The sequence below is a fragment of the Talpa europaea genome (assembly GCF_964194135.1).
Source record: "Talpa europaea genome assembly, chromosome: 12".
NCBI lineage: Eukaryota > Metazoa > Chordata > Mammalia > Eulipotyphla > Talpidae > Talpa > Talpa europaea.
This window is the reverse complement of record NC_140079.1, coordinates 90,585,722-90,601,773: the sequence shown is the minus strand read 5'-3', so window position 1 is coordinate 90,601,773 and position 16,052 is coordinate 90,585,722. Positions and strand designations below refer to the sequence as shown.

General features: G+C 41.2%; 1 pseudogene across 1 annotated transcript in view; it reads left to right on the top strand.

Moving 5' to 3' along the window:
- Positions 1-16,052, top strand: part of LOC311181781 (transmembrane protein 180-like) — a 38,009-nt pseudogene that overhangs the window by 5,708 nt on the left and 16,249 nt on the right. The window contains exons 3-4 of the transcript in view: positions 5,229-5,322; positions 8,007-8,063. The product of the transcript in view is annotated as a transmembrane protein 180-like (transcript). The remainder of the gene's footprint in view (positions 1-5,228; positions 5,323-8,006; positions 8,064-16,052) is intronic.

Sequence of the window (16,052 nt, the reverse complement as noted above, 5' to 3'; positions counted from 1 at the left end):
TGCTTTTTTCTTAAGTTCATTCCTAAGCATTTAGATGTTTAGTAAAGACATAAGGGGTTCTTATGAATTAAGTATGTGAGTTTTCCTGAGCATGTGGGTTTGGTGAGCTGCTATTTTGGTGGTGCTCTTACATGTTTTTGCCTCCCCTTAGCTGGTTGCCACGTTCTGGGTAAAGAACATCAGATGGTTACATTTCAGTGGAGTGACTGGCCGCTGAGCTTCTGAACAAACCATAACAAAAACTTTCTTCCCCTAGTATTTACTATAAAAATATGTTTGTTGAAAAAACTCACACACCAAATCACTTGAACAAAAACTACCACTCACTTCTTATTGTGTCTACATTCACTTAGGTTTTTAAAACAAAGCTATATACATAATTTTTATAATGAAATGATACCACCCATGAATTTTCTGTATCCCGCTTTTTAGACTTAACAGGTTATGGAAATTTCCATGGTACATGTAAATAGACGTTAAAAAATTGAGATACAACTGACATATAATGATTGTATTAGTTTCAGCTATAAAACAATAATGACTTGATATCTGTATATGTTGCAAAACCATCACCACTGTAAGTCTAGTGAACATTCATCATCACAGTTACCATTTTTTTCCTTGTATGAAAACTTTTTAGATCCAGCCCTTTAGCAACTTTCTATAATAATACAATATTATTAACTGTGATCATCATGCAGGAGAATAAATCTACTTTTTAACAATAGCTCTATTGGGATAAGTGATATTAATGTTCCATAGTTGAACTTTATTGATGGATTTTAGGCTATTCCTAGCAGTAGTTTTCTATCGCATCTATGCTTAGCAGCTTTTATTTCATTTCATTTTTTAAATTTATTTGTGCATACAAGAACTGGGGTGTAGGCCAGAGGTGCAGGTGTGTGTGTGTGAGAGAGAGGGTTCACCAGAGACAGAGTGGGGAGTAGAACAGGCAGATCTACTGAAACACACTGCTGAGGGGAGTAGCGAGCGAGACAGGAGAGGTCTGCTGCACCACGTGGGTCAGCTCCCTGGCTGGGGATCAAACCTAGGCCCCAGTGGCTGGCAATAGTTTGACAGCCCTGAGACTTCAACCCCTGAGCCAGGGAGGCCATACATATGCTCAGCAGCTTTTAAACAGTCTCCTGTTCTTGTTTTTTGTGTGAGAGTTGAAAGGTGGGATTTTTTTTTTGGTAACAGCTTTATCGAGGTATGATTGATCCTCAATAAACTGCACATATAAGCTGGACTATTATACTTGACACATGAATGTACCATGAAACCATCACCGCAGTCTAGAGAGTTACATATCCTTTATTCCTCAGAGTTTCCTTTTGACCCTTGGTAATCCTCTCCAGCCCTTCCCTATCCTTTCTCGTCCCTGGGTAATTGTTTACCTGATTTCTGTCACTATAGATTAGTTTGCATTTTCTAGATTTTTACAAATGGAATAATACAGCATGCCTCTGGAGTCTGTCTGGGAGATCTGACTCCCTGCTTCCAGCTGTGTGACCCTGGATAAATTACTCAACCTCCCTGTGCCTCAGTGTCTTCATCTATAAAAATGAAAAAGAAAAAAGAAAAGTACCTAATGGAACTAGAATGAGGATTAAATGGACTAAGACATGCTATGTACATAAAACAATTCCTGGCACAAAATGAACACTCTAGAAATATCAGCTCTTTTTACTAAGACCCAGTGCAGCAAATGTTATTAGAATTTTACTGCAAGCACAGCACAGCCTTTATTGCTTTCTGCTTAGGCATCTTGCATAGGTTCGCCTACATTTATGCTGTGAAACAATATTCACAAGCTCCTTGACAAACACACAAGTGGAGAGCCAACACCCTCAGCTTGTAGGAGGCTTTGTTTTAATAAAAGAAAGAACAATCTCATGATTTTTGTTATAGTAGTCATCATTGACTTATTTAATATACTGGACACACTAATAATAACAACTAACAATTGTTGAGTACCTTATATGCTAAAGGTGTAGTAAGTGAGAGGCAGAGTGTTAGTGGGGAGAAATGCCTTCTAGGTAAAGTAACTTGCTTGTGAACACATAACCTGATAAAAGTGGCAAAGATGGAATTCGAATATCTGACCTCAAAATCCGGCCCTTACTACTCTGCCCCAATTTCTTACATTATCAATTTCTTATATATATTAGAGATTGGCAACAGGAAGCTTCTTTTCAGTATGTGGAAATGTGTGATTTTACATATTACTATTGTATGCCAGAATATAATGGGACTTGCTGGAGTGCTTCACATACTTTCTCTCACAGAACTCTAAGAAATGCCTTGGATCACATCAGTCACTGAGCCATTGTTTGTAGTATCCAGAAAATGAGCTCTTGTTCCTTGAAAGTTGAGAAGTAAGCCAAAAATCTGGAAGGGGGAAAAAATCCCATGTTTATTAAAGCACATTTGTATGCAACGTACATCATTCAAAACTCTCTTCTAATTGTGATGTATATGCCTCTGGTTACTGAAAACTTTTCAGGGCTAAACAATGTACTTTTCTATTGAAAACAAAGAGTATCTTCTATTCTTTGTTAACATATGTATTATGTTTAGCACAAACTTTTCAGTCTAGAACAATAACCTTTTTTTCATTGATAACAAGAAATGCTGAAAAATTAGAAGTCTGAGCTCTAAATATGAACCTTCTAGAATTATAAAAATATATAATATTATGCAGGAAACACAATCAGAAAATATAAATCATATTGTTCATCTGTGTTTCTTGATTTTAGGATAACAAGTACATTTCTGACTTAAATGACAGTAAAAATAATAGTGGGATTTTTATTCAATAAATATTTGTCTTCCCAACTGTGTGCTAAGTGAAAGAGTTTTAAATATGGATTTATTTTAGGTTTGAGCTGGGTCTTCCATATTTCCCTAAAGGAATCCTATTTGTCTCTAACTGATAGATTCCTTCATAGGTTTGATTTTTTTTTCCAAAGATTTGTTTATTTATTTATATAAGCACTGGGTGCAGTCAGAAGGGCGGGAGGGTGAGAGAATTCACCAGAGCCAGAGCGGGGAACAGAACAGGCAGACTGACGAAGTACACTGCTGAGGGGAGCAGTGGACGAGACAGGAGAGGTCTACTGTGCCATGTTGGTTGCTCCCTGGCCGGCTGGGGATCGAACTCATGCTGCAGAGGCTGTAGATTGCTTCATAGTGCAGTGCTTAACCCCTTGCGCCACCAGGGAGGCCCCATGCTACCGATTATTAGTAAATCTATCTCCCTAGTATGTCCAAAATCCATCTTTTTTCGGTTCCCATTGCCATTCCTTTAGCTCAGGTTTCTCATCATCCTTTATATGAGCTACCAGATAACCTCCTCCATGTGTCCCCAAGCTGCTAGTGCCCATTCCCTCCTACCCCTTCTTCTTTGTGGCTTCTAGAATAAGAGGCCATTGCTTTGTTGAACAATTTCAAGTGCCTTCTTCTTGCTCTCAGGATATGACCCAAGCCCTTTGAGGCCCTAGGTTATGTAGGATTCTGTTTACCTTCAGCCTCACTTCTTGTTACTCCTCTACTTAGCATCAGTGCCCTCCATACGGCAGCATTCTGTACTTCCTTGGTTTAATACCCCCACCCCCCAATACATCCCCCTCCTCCTTGTCTCCCACGCAGCATCCTGTGCTCAGAATGTCCGTCACCATCGCCTGTCTGGTTCCCACTGTTTCTGTAGGCCGCAGCTCAGGGACGTGCTTCTCCAGGAAGCCTTCCTTGATTTCCTCCTCTGAATTAGGTCTCCTGCTTCATGACTTCAGGGGTCTATGCTCACCCCCTTTATAGAAATCCCTCTGGGATGATCTTATTGTGTAAGGTCTTATTGTATAGTCTCTTATCACTGTGATCCTATTACCTACTACACTTCCTGCAGTTAGTTGGTCCCTTGAAAATGTGTTTTGGGTGAATGAATGAATCATCCTACTCTAGATCCCCGATGAAACAGCTTGAGGAAATTGTCATGAAGATTTATCTGCATTTTGAATAAATTGTTTCGGAGAGTGTGGAAACCAAGCCAAATGATTGAATCTCTGTGAAACTCTGAAGCATTAGAACCCAAACAGATAACTATTCCTTATTTCTGTAATGCTGGCCCTGCCCTTAGCATATTTTTTTTTTAATAGAATGTTTTCTTTTTTTTTTTTTAAGATTTATTTATTTATTTATACAAGCACTGGGTACAGTCAGAAGCGTGGGAGGGTGAGAGAATTCACCAGAGCCAGAGTGGGGAGCAGAGAAGGCAGAAGGACCGAAGTACACTGCTGAGGGGAGCAGCCGGCAGCAGGAGAGGTCTGCGCGCCATGTGGGACCCTCCTCTGGTGGTCGGGGAGCAGCCGGGGATGGAACTGGCGCTGCAGAGGCTGCGGGCAGCTTCGCAACCCAGCGCTCAACCGCTTCACCACCGGGGAGGCCCGCCCTTAGCATATTTAAAAAGACATTTTTTTAAGAATGAAATGTCTCTGTTTGCTTTTTTTTTTTCCAAGATTTATTTATTTATTTATTTATTCATACATGAACTGGGGTACAGGCCAGAGGCACGGGAGGGTGAGAGGATTCACCAGAGACAGAGCGGGGAACAGAACAGGCAGACAGACCGAATCACTGCTGAGGGGAGCAGCGGGCGAGACAGGAGAGGTCTGCCATGGCATGCGGGAATCTCCCTGGCCAGCTGGGAATCGAACCCGTGCTGCAGAGGCTGTGGACAGCTTCATAGCGCTGCGCTCAACCCACTGTGCCACCCGGGAGGCCCCCATTTTTTTTCCTTGAACCACGTGGCCCTCCCCATTCTCATTCTCTTTTCCGAATTAAGATGTTATATGTCCTTTTAGAGTTCTTCATCCTATTCTTGACATCAAGAGAAAAATGATGAATTTCTCTGACATGTTTTATTCTCTAGAATCTATTCATAATTTAAGCAGATTAAATGAGCAAGTAGTCATTTGGAAATGGGGAAAAATCATAGAAGTCATTTTTTAAAATCTCAAGTGAAAGTTCATTTATTTTAAAAAATAATCATATAGTCATAAATATATAACTTTTGGGGAGATAGAAATATGGGCCTAATATGTATCTTTACCTTTAGAGTATATGATTTAATTTTCCTTTTTTACAAACCAAATTTCAGCTTTCATTTGATGTTTGTTGTAAACAAAATCTGTGCCTCCTAGTTATAAAAGCTTCATCTGTTTGTATTAAAGTTACTTCTAGGGTTACAGTGCAAGCTTCTTTTTGCTTATTGAACCTGCCATTAGCTGACATTATCGATGCAGATTTGCTGAAGTTCAACCAACAGTAAGTAAATTTATTCAAATATTACCTACAAAAAGATCTCATGTAGGCAAACTTACTAGAGTCTCCATATCTCAATTATATTATCATTACAAATCACACATCATTAGAGGCATCCTCAGGAATTAGAGAGCAGACTATAACGGGATATTCGTAATTATTTGCCCTGGGCCACTTCTTCTGAGAAGACCTCATAACTTTTCTTATCCCTCAGGTTCACATAGTCAGTGCTACAACAGGGTCAAATCTCAGAAACCAAAGTGAAATCTCGGAGAGCTTTAGGTTCCACGTAGTATAATGCATATTATTACACTAGATGATAAGGCAAAATAACCTTCGCTCTGTGACATTACAGGAATTAGAGTAAAAATCAAGGTCCATCCTATTTTTTTTTTTTTAACTTGAAAAAGTACCAGCTAATGATGAGAGGTTTTGCTCTTTGGTATGGCTATAAAATTCACTTCATTGGCAAATATTTTCTGATATGTGCCTTTTATGGAGTAGAGAGGAATGTATTATTTCAAGATGGGAACATTCTTAACATGCTCTGTAGAAACATCTAGACCACATGAACTTTTAAAATTTTTTATGTAACTTCACTGTAGGAAAGCATTGCCAACCCAGATGCTTGATTTCCTCTTCATATAATTCCTCTCCTGTTTTGGGGTTTTATTACTAAGTCATGTTTGGAGTGAAGAGCAAGATTGTGCGCTCCTTAGGGTTCAGGACCATGTCCCTAGTGCTCAGAAAAGTGACTGGCTCAACCCCCTTTTTATTTTTTTCTTTTTCTTTTTTTTTCAACTCCCTTTTTAAAAATGAGTAAATTAACAGCAGTTGCTGCAGGAAACATTCTCAAGTTCTTTTTCAATGAGTCTGAGTACAAATAAGGTAAATGTCTCAAAGAGTCAGAAAGGGAAGGAAATCACTGTTGACCAAGTGCCAGTGTGTGTAAGCACTGCATGGCTTTTGTTCACTCAGGTATCACACAAGCCTTGTATGGTTGAGTCAACGATATTGATTGTCTCCTGTGTGTCCCGTACTGTGTCAAACACTCGGGTTACAATCCAGCAGGTGCTGTAACATATTCTTCAGATCATCTGGCCTGCTGGATGCTTCTGACTTACTCTCAGGATACCTGTGCTCTTTACTTTACCAAGAGTCATCATTTCTGTTTCAAGTTCATTAACATCAGAGGCATTTTTATAATGACAACATTTAATTACACTTTGATTTTATAATCTTAGGAAACAAGTATGAAATGAAAGTTCTTCCTATGAAAACTGAGTTGAATGCTTTAGAAAGACTTGATAAAGAGGGTTGTAAATAAATCTGATTTGGTGGAAATATTTGGGTGGGGGGAGTCATAAAAATCTAAAGGTATTCTGTGCTCAAATTTCCTTTTAAACAATGTTAGGTTCTCTCTATAACCGAGTATAGACATTGTGGATCATGTAATGTGGATGCTGTACATGCAAGAAGGATGGCACATGGTTTCTTTCTTTGGTTTCTTTCATCAAAGAAAGAAACCAATGGGAAGATTGATGAATGAGTACAGCTAAGTTCAAACAGAAGGTTTAATGTCTCTTCTTCCACATTTTTATAGTTGTTGCTGTTGTGAACCAACTGTTCTTATTATATCAGATAAGAATTTAATGCAGTGAGCAAAGTCAGAGATGGCCCTGGCCCTGTGGCACCTGCAGCTGATGGTGGAGATAACAATTATTATTATTCAGTCATCATACAATCATCATCATTCTCATCATCACTTTCTCAAGGTAATATAAGCAACAGATTGAAGAACTAGGAATGAGATCGAACCTGTGATCATGAAATCAAACTTCCAATTCTTTGGCCTCATATCTCTCTTACCTTTCTTTTCTTCTTTTCCCCTGCCTTTTTTGTCCTTTCTCCTCCTCCCCCCTTTTCCTTTTTTCTCTTCCTCAGTTGTACCATTATTTGAAATACAAGATTTCAGTTTATACACTCAATGCTCTTATAAGACACAATCATCAAAACATGTGTATGGCAGGATCCTTACTAGGATCACATTAAAGTAATCCTTAATGAAATATGGGTGGAGGGGGCCTCCCTAGTGGCACAAGGGGTTAAGTCTCAGCACTATGAAGCTATCCGCAGCCACTGCAGCATGAGTTTGATCCCCGGCCAGGGAACTACCCACATGATGCAACAGACCTCTCCTGTCTTGCCCGCTGCTCCCCTCAGCAGTGGATTTCAGTCCATCTGCCTGTTCTGTTCCCTACTCTGTCTCTGGTGAATCCTTTCACCCCCCCGCACCTCTGCCCTGTACCCCACTTCTTGTATGCATAAATAAATAAATCTTAAAACAAAAAGAGAAATTTGGGTGGAAAGATTTGGGCCTCATTCCCCCTTCACTACTTACTAGCCACGTGACCATGAAAAAATACATCTGCTTTCCCATTTCTTAAATAATATCTTCCCCATGAGCTTGTGGTGGGGTTTAAATGAAATAATACATATGATACACTTTGGATCTCAGTTTCTTCCTTTAAGAGTTAGGTTCTTAGAGTTCTAGAACCCCTTATGAATAAGAGGGTGATACTCTGACTAGTTTACTATTCTACTATGGCAAAAAAGTTTTTGATTAGCCCATGCACATATACTCACATCTACATACATGAAATTTGTGTGTCTGTACTTGTTTCTAGTCTCCTCTTTCCACAATGGTCTTTGGCATCAATGCCGTGTTTACCAAACCTTCTCAGGCTTAAAAGCTTCTGTGCTGATATTCTCTAGGTTAAACCAGTTTGGATACGGAAACTCAAACAAAAAGTAGAGTTTAAAAAAAATCTTTAATGTAGAAATATGATTGCAACCTCAGCCTTTTACATTGATGATCAGATAATTATTTTGGACTTCGGTTACTATCATTCATTAACTCATAGATCTTGAGTAAGCTATAATATGAAAAGTATTAATGTCAAAGGAACTTTAATAGACTCTTCAAGGGCATTCTCTAAATTATATATGCCACATGTGCCTATGTAATTCACACCTGGCTACACACTGATTGCTCTGAGTCATTCATTTGTTTCATTCCGCAAATGTTTCTGAGGGTCTGATATTATGTGCCAGGTTCAATGGTGCTGGGGAAGGGACTGAGGAACCTTCAAGGAGCCACACAGATTATAAAACACTGTGATAAGGGCCTCATCAGGAGCAAAACAAGGCACTGTGGCAAAACAAAGAAGAGATTCCTATTTCCGTTTGCCTTGGGTCAGTGGACACTTCACAGAAGAGGTGGTTCTTTTTTTTCTTGAGTTATGCAATATTTATTCAAGTGAAATTCTTCCAATATTTTTTGGAAGAGAGGTACTTTTCAATAATGCCATTCTGTAGAGCAACATCTTAGAGAAAGTGCTTATGCTATTCACCTTTTTTAAAAATTATTTATCTATTTAATTTTTTACGTCATTGTTCATTTTTAAACAATATTTGCTCCCCCACCCCCCGGGTATAGTCCTGGTAGAATTTCCTTCGCCAATGCACCCATGCACCATCACCTCAGTCCCCTGAGCTCCTCCCTCCCTCCCCCTGATACCACTCTCTCCTCCTCCCTCTGGTATGTCTCTGGTTTATCATTCATTGTCTGTTTTAGTTTTTTTTCTTTTTTTTTTTTTTAAGATTTATTTATTTATTTATACAAGCACTGGGTACAGTCAGAAGTGCAGAAGGGTGAGAGAATTCACCAGAGCCAGAGCAGGGAGCAGAGCAGGCAGAAGGACCGAAGAAGTACACTGCTGAGGGGAGCAGCAAGCAGCAGGAGAGGTCTGCGCGCCATGTGGGACCCTCCTCCGGTGGCCAGGGAGCAGCCAGGGATCGAACCGGCGATTTAGAGGCTGCGGGCAGCTTTGCAACCCAGTGCTCAACCGCTGTGCCACCGGGGAGGCCCTGTTTTAGTTTTGTTGTGTTTTGTACTGTTATTATTGTTTTTACACTGATGTTTTATTTGGGCCCCCTATATTCCTGCTATAAGTGAAACCATCTGATATTTTTCTTTTTCCCTGAAGAGGTAGGTCTTGAGCTGAGTTTTGGAGGCTAAGTTGAACTTCTCCTCCTGAACACAAAGGAATGTCATTCCAGGCAGAAAAACAGCACAGCAAATGTCTGGAAGCAAGAGAGACCTGTCAATGAGCTGTTAATTTATTCCCTTGACAAATGTTATTAAGATCCTGTCACACCCAGAATTAATGTGAACAAAATCACAGATATCTCTGCCCTCATAGAGCTTCCATTCTAGTGAAAGGAAGGCAGATAAGTGAAATACAGAGCATGTTGGTGATAATTCTCTGGTGAAATATAAAGCATGGCTCGTCCAGTAGGATGATGGGAAAGGCCTCACCTAGCAGGTGAATTTGAATAAAGACATGAAGAAAAAGGGGAGGGGACCATGGCAGATCTCTAGGGGACATTAGATGCAGAAAACATGACAAGGGCAATAGCACCCAGCTTGCCTGACCTGGGTCTGACAAGGAGGCCATCCAGGGTGGCGGGAGAAGAGTCATCCAGAGGGAGGCCAGCTTTCATGGGTCCCCGTCACCCTACTCTGTTACCTTTGGGTCCACTGTGAGTTAATGGTGATGATGAGGCAGTGGAGAATTTATTTGTTTGTTTGATTTCATTTTGGAGGGTTATGTTTTTAGGATCACAGCAGGACTGAGCAGAAAGTACACTGAGTTCTTATATGCTCTGCTCTCCTGGCTGCACAGCTTCCTCCACTATCTCCATACCCGCCCCTCTAGTATCACATTTATTATAATAAATGACATGTCCAAAGTCCATAGTTTGCATTGGACTTCGCTCTCAGTGGTGTACATTCCTTGGGTTTTGTTTTTTTTTTTATAGAGGCATGCTATTTATTTATTTGTTTGTTTGTTTATACAAGCACTGGGTACAGTCAGAAGCGCGGGAGGGTGAGAGAATTCACCAGAGCCAGAGCGGGGAGCAGAGCAGGCAGAAGGACCGAAGTACACTGCTGAGGGGAGCAGCGGGCGGCAGGAGAGGTCTGCGCACCATGTGGGACCCTCCTCCGGTGGCCGGGGAGCAGCCGGGGATCGAACCGGCACCTCAGAGGCCGCGGGCAGCTTCGTAACCCAGCGCTCAACCGCAGCGCCAGCGGGGAGGCCCCATTCCTTGGGTTTTAACAAATGGATAAGGACCAGCCTCTGCCATTATGGTGTTATGTAGAATGGGTTCACTGCCCTAAAAGTCTTCTGTGCTCTTAATCCTTCCCCTTCCCGGTCCCAATAACCACTCATCTCTTTCCTGTCTGTGTGGTTTGTCTTTTCCAGACTGTCCTGCGGTTGGAAGCATGCAGCATGTCACCTGTTGAGACAGGCTGCTGTCATTTGGTAACATGCACTTAAGGTGTGTCCATGTCTCTTCATAGCTGGATAGCTCACATCTTTCTTTTTTTCTTTTCTAGGGTTTTGCTTCATGTTTACCACGAGGCTTGCATATGACAACTTGTATTTGTAGCAGTCTGTTTTAAGTTGATGACAACTTAAGTTGGAATGCATTCTAAAGTTCTACATTTTTACCCCTCATGCATATTTTACACTTTTGATGTCACATTTTACATCTTTTTTTTTAAAGCACACATTGTTTATTTTTATTTATTTATATTTTTAAGGATTTATTTATGCATACAAGAGCTGGGGTACAGGCCAGAGGTGCGGGGGGTGAGAGGATTCACCAGACACAGAGTGGGGAGCAGAACAGGCAGACTGACCGAAATACACTGCTGAGGGGAGCAGCAGGCAAGACAGGAGAGGTCTGGCTCGCCATGTGGGTTTCTCCCTGGCCGGCCGGGGATTGAACTCGTGCTGCAGAGGCTGTGGATTGCTTCATAGTGCGATGCTTAACCCCTTGCGCCACCAGGGAGGCCCATTTTACATCTGTTTTGAAACATATATCTATACAAACTTTTTCTCCCATCATCATTCCTCCTGTCTTCTTGACCCTTTCCCTCCCTTCTCCCTTTTGACCTCAGAGGTGATAGTTCATTTGCTTTTAGTTGTGAGTAATACTCCATTGTCAGTATGCCCGACAGTTTACTTACCCCTTTACCTACTTAAGGATATCTTGGGGGCCTCCCTGGCGCCCTAGGGGTTAAATCTCATTACTATCACCATGACGGCCCACCGTGGCCTGATTTTGATCCTTGACCCGGGAGCAACATGGTGCAGCAGACTGCTCCTGTCTTTCCCGCTGCTCCCCTCAGCAGTGTATTTCAGTAGATCTGCCTGTTCTGCTCCCCACTCTGTCTCTGCTAAATCCTCTCACACACACACCCACCTCTGGGCTACACCCCAGTTCTTTGCTACAAAAATAAAATAAATAAAATCTTTTTTAGAAAAGGATAGCTTGGAAGCCCCACATCTTGGAAATTATAGTGAACAGCATAGTGCTTTTGGTAGGTGTCATTTCTAGAAAATGCAGAATACAGTGGGCACAAACACTGACTGAGCCTGTAGCTCCCAGTGGATGGCAAAGATGTGATCTCTAAGATGCATTGTGGCAAGGTGGTGTGGGTCGGTGTGGATCCAGAGAGGCCTGAGATCTGGTGGCATGCTTGGGAGAACTACGAGTGGCTTAATGGAGCTTGAGAAGCATGGATATGATGCTAAAAGAAACGGAATATTATTGTTAAGTGGAGGAGTAGTAATATCAGATTTGCCTTTGAAAAGATAACCTGCAGTGTGGAGAACGTTTGAAGGGAAGTTAACCAAATGGCAGAGAAAGAACAGTTTGAAGGACACTGAACTGATTTTATTTGAGAAATACTGAGGTAAAGCAAGGTAATGTGGAGGCAAGGCGGAGACAGGAGAAGAGAGTAAGGAGTTAGAACCAACAGAACCCAGTAGCTCTTGCCTGCAGAAGGGTGACACATGATGGGGTAACTGTGAAGAAAGGAGTTGAGCATGCAAAGGAAGTGAAGGTGGGCTGTTCTGGTCAGCATGTCTTCTGTAGCCCCGGAAGGAACACTTTCTTTGTCTCAGCTTCTCTGGTCTACCAAAGGAAGGTTTTCCCACTGGCACTAGGGAAGATTGCTCAAAACCCACGTACCATTAAAAACTGCAGTCTTGTAGAAGCAAATCATGGTGGCTAAAAGAATCTGGAGTAGAAAGGACACAAAGTTCCCATCACTCATAGATATAAGAGCAATGGAGGAAGAAGGCGTGAACTTAACTTGTGCTCCTCTGAGTTTTTGTTGAGAATAGAGGCCCTAAAGCAATGGTTCTTATCCACGATGCATATTGCAGTCACTTGGATTTGAAACTGTGCTGATTGCCCCAGACTGGTTAAATGAGAATCTCAGGGGATAAATTCCAGGCATCTGTATTTTTTAAAGTTCCCTAGCTTGTTTTATTGTGTAGCCAAATGTCGAGAACCTAGAGATTTACTTCCTTGGAAACAGAGGCTCCAGAGACTAATTTCCTGTTGATTCAGGCATGGATATGTTGACAACCAGACACTTTGGCAATATAATCTCATGACACCATGGGCATTTTTAAAGGTCTAAACTTACTCTGGGCACTCTGGTGTGGTTTATCTTTAAGGGATAATGTCATGTTTGGTATCTGGTGACCTCATGTAGCTAATGCTAATCGGATAGTGACCGACTGAAGTCCAGAAGCTGACTGTACACTTAGCAGCACAGGGCTTGAGGCCCAGAGAGTGCTTTGAGATGCACCAGCATGACGAATCTAATAGAAATGTCTAATCTAGCAAAAATGTCTGAAATAAAGTTCATACTTGCATGTGAGTTTTCTAATAGCTTATGATTATTTTACTGTTACTCTAGTTGGACCCATGTAGCTCAGAGGTCTTATTCTTTCCCCTGCCATTTTTGAAAAATTATTTTACTAAGTTTAACAGAAGTATTTTCTTCTTATTGACTTAAGGATGTGCTATTCAGCAGCCAGTAATTTTGATGGTTATGTTTATTGTTTAATGAAACGGGGTGCTTGGCAAGGAAACCAAGGTGTGGTCTCTTAGAGGTGTAAAATGCCTCATGCAGTGATATTAAAAATCGATTATCTTGGGGCCTCCCCGGTGGCGCAGCAGTTGAGCAGTGGGTTGCGAAGCTGCCCGCAGCCTCTGCAGCGCCAGGTCGATTCCCTGCTGCTCCCCGGCCACCGGAGGAGGTTCCCACATGGCGCGCAGACCTCTCCTGCAGCCCGCTGCTCCCCTCAGAAGTGTACTTCGGTCCTTCTGCCTGCTCTGCTCCCTGCTCTGCTCTGGTGAATTCTCTCACCCTCTGGCACTTCTGACTGTACCCAGTGCTTGTATAAATAAATAAATAAATCTTAAAAAAAAAAAAAAAAGAATTCACATGGCATCTGTGGGTGAGGCAGACCTGAAAGTCCAGCTCAGTGAGCCAAGTCCAGGGCAGAGATAAGCCCAGGGTGCAGGAGAAGCATCAGCTTGGGACCAACTTGGGATGAGGAGTCCTCGCTGACTCCATGTGGGAGCACCTGTCTTATAGTCCTGCCCAACACCTGATGCTTGCTGGACATTCTGGAATAGATTCATTTTCCCTAGTGGTCAGAGCCTGCCAATTAATTTGTTGAATTACAGTATCTTTTGTCACTACTTTGCAGGAAACCTAAATAAAATCCATTACTAAAAAAAAAAAAGTTTTCTATGATCAATCTGCTATACATGCAAGTGTTTTTAAAAATTACACATGCTGCTTTCCTTTTGCATGTCTTTTCTCAAAAAAACTTACAACAGATTCTTCCAAAATTATACTTGCAACAAAAGCTTAGAGAGTGATAGTGACATAAACACTGCATTGAACACTGGCCAACAAGCAGCTCCACAGTGAATTGCTTCTGGGTGAATCACCAGCATATAACAAATAAAAGACTTGTCATTTAAGTAATAAAAATATTCTTGGTGCTTAATTATATGTAGCCAATCATTAAAATAAACTTTGAAACTGTTTTGGAAAACAAGTATTGTCCATAGAGATTTTCTTTAGCAGCAAGCCTGGAAATTCTCAGGCAGAAACTCCTTCTCTCTTGTTTCACGGCTTCTATTTCATACTAGGACTAAATTGGTAGCCTTATTTAGGGTTAAAGATTAGGTTACCCAACTGGAGATGAGTTAATCTTAGATATTGTACTGGTGCTGATGGGTTTTGTTCTTTCAAAGTATCAATTCTGTGTCTATACCGTTGGTCCTGCTGTAGTTCTGAAATACTTATTTTTAATGTCTTTATTAATATTTTTACATATTCTTGATCTATGAGGCCATTGAAACAGAACCTTGAAGAAGTTTAAAAATGATCCATCCTCGGTCCTTCCTAGTGGCACAGGGGTTAGGACGCAACCTATGAAGCAATCCGCAGCCACTGCAGCACGAGTTCGATTCCCGGCTGGCCAGGGAGAAACCCACATGGGGGGACAGACCTCTCCTCTCTTGCCCGCTGCTCCCCTCAGCAGTGTACTTCGGTCCATCTGCCTGTTCTGTTCCATGCCCTGTCTCTTGTGAATCCTCTCACCCCCCGCATCTCTGGCCTATACCCCAATTCTTGTATAAAAATGAATAAATCTTTTAAAAAAATATGATCCATCCTCTGAAAAGCTCATGCAGGCTTCTTGTATAAAATGAATAAATCTTTTAAAAAAATATGATCCATCCTCTGAAAAGCTCATGCAGGCTTCTAGAGGATCACTAGAAGAACATGAGATAGCCCACAGCTAGAACACTCCATGTGTGTTTTAGATCCATCACAGCCTCGAAGGTTGTACTTTGGTGAGACATGACTTTCCCGGTCCCACCACTGTCTATTGGAAAGACAGGATTGAAAATATACTTAGAATATTACAGCTGCAGAAAAGTTATACACATGTGCATATATACTTGTTGGGATTGTTGGATGAACATTGGGATTATCAATTTGTCTTTAACCAGGTTGTTCTTACAATAAGTGCATTTACCCACTGGCACGAACACAAGCACTTGTAGCATTCTAAAGTATTGCAAACATTTGGCTCAAAAGATTATGACTGAGGCTAAATCAGTTTACTGATAATGTGTCAGAAATAGAGCTATGATGTGTGATTTCATGGAGGAAATTCTGTCTAGAAGGTGCTAGGACCACAATAATATATATCAGTGCTGATGTTGGTTTCTTCCCCATAGCTCACTTCTCTTCCTCTATAAATAATGTTTCATTGCAAAGGGACTTTCTGGAGATAAGATTATGTCCAAAGGAGAAGGTAACCGATATTAGGGTTTTTGGGTTTTTTTTGAGAAATATTAAACTGTTACTTTTCTCCATTTAGTCTCTATAGGTGGAAACGGTAACAAGAGCCCCCAATCTCTATCAAAGAAAACAGGTAAACCAGGAGTTAAATCCTCACATTTCCAATTCAGCAGTGTGGATGTCTCAGGCTATTAGTGTGCTTGACATTTGTTATAGGCCATTGCCTTTCAGTGAGTGTCTTAATTAATTTCCACAGTGTAGATGCCTTTCTTCTTTACAAATGATGATTTCCCCCTCTTCCTTCTGATAATTTTTTAAAAATTTATTTATTTTTTGCATAGAAGAACTAGGGTTTAGGCCAGAGGTGCAGGGGTGAGGGAAATGAGAGGATTCACCAGAGGATTCACAGAGTGAATCAGTAAGATCTACTGAAATATATGGCTGAGGGGAGCAGTGGACAAGACAGGAGAGGTCT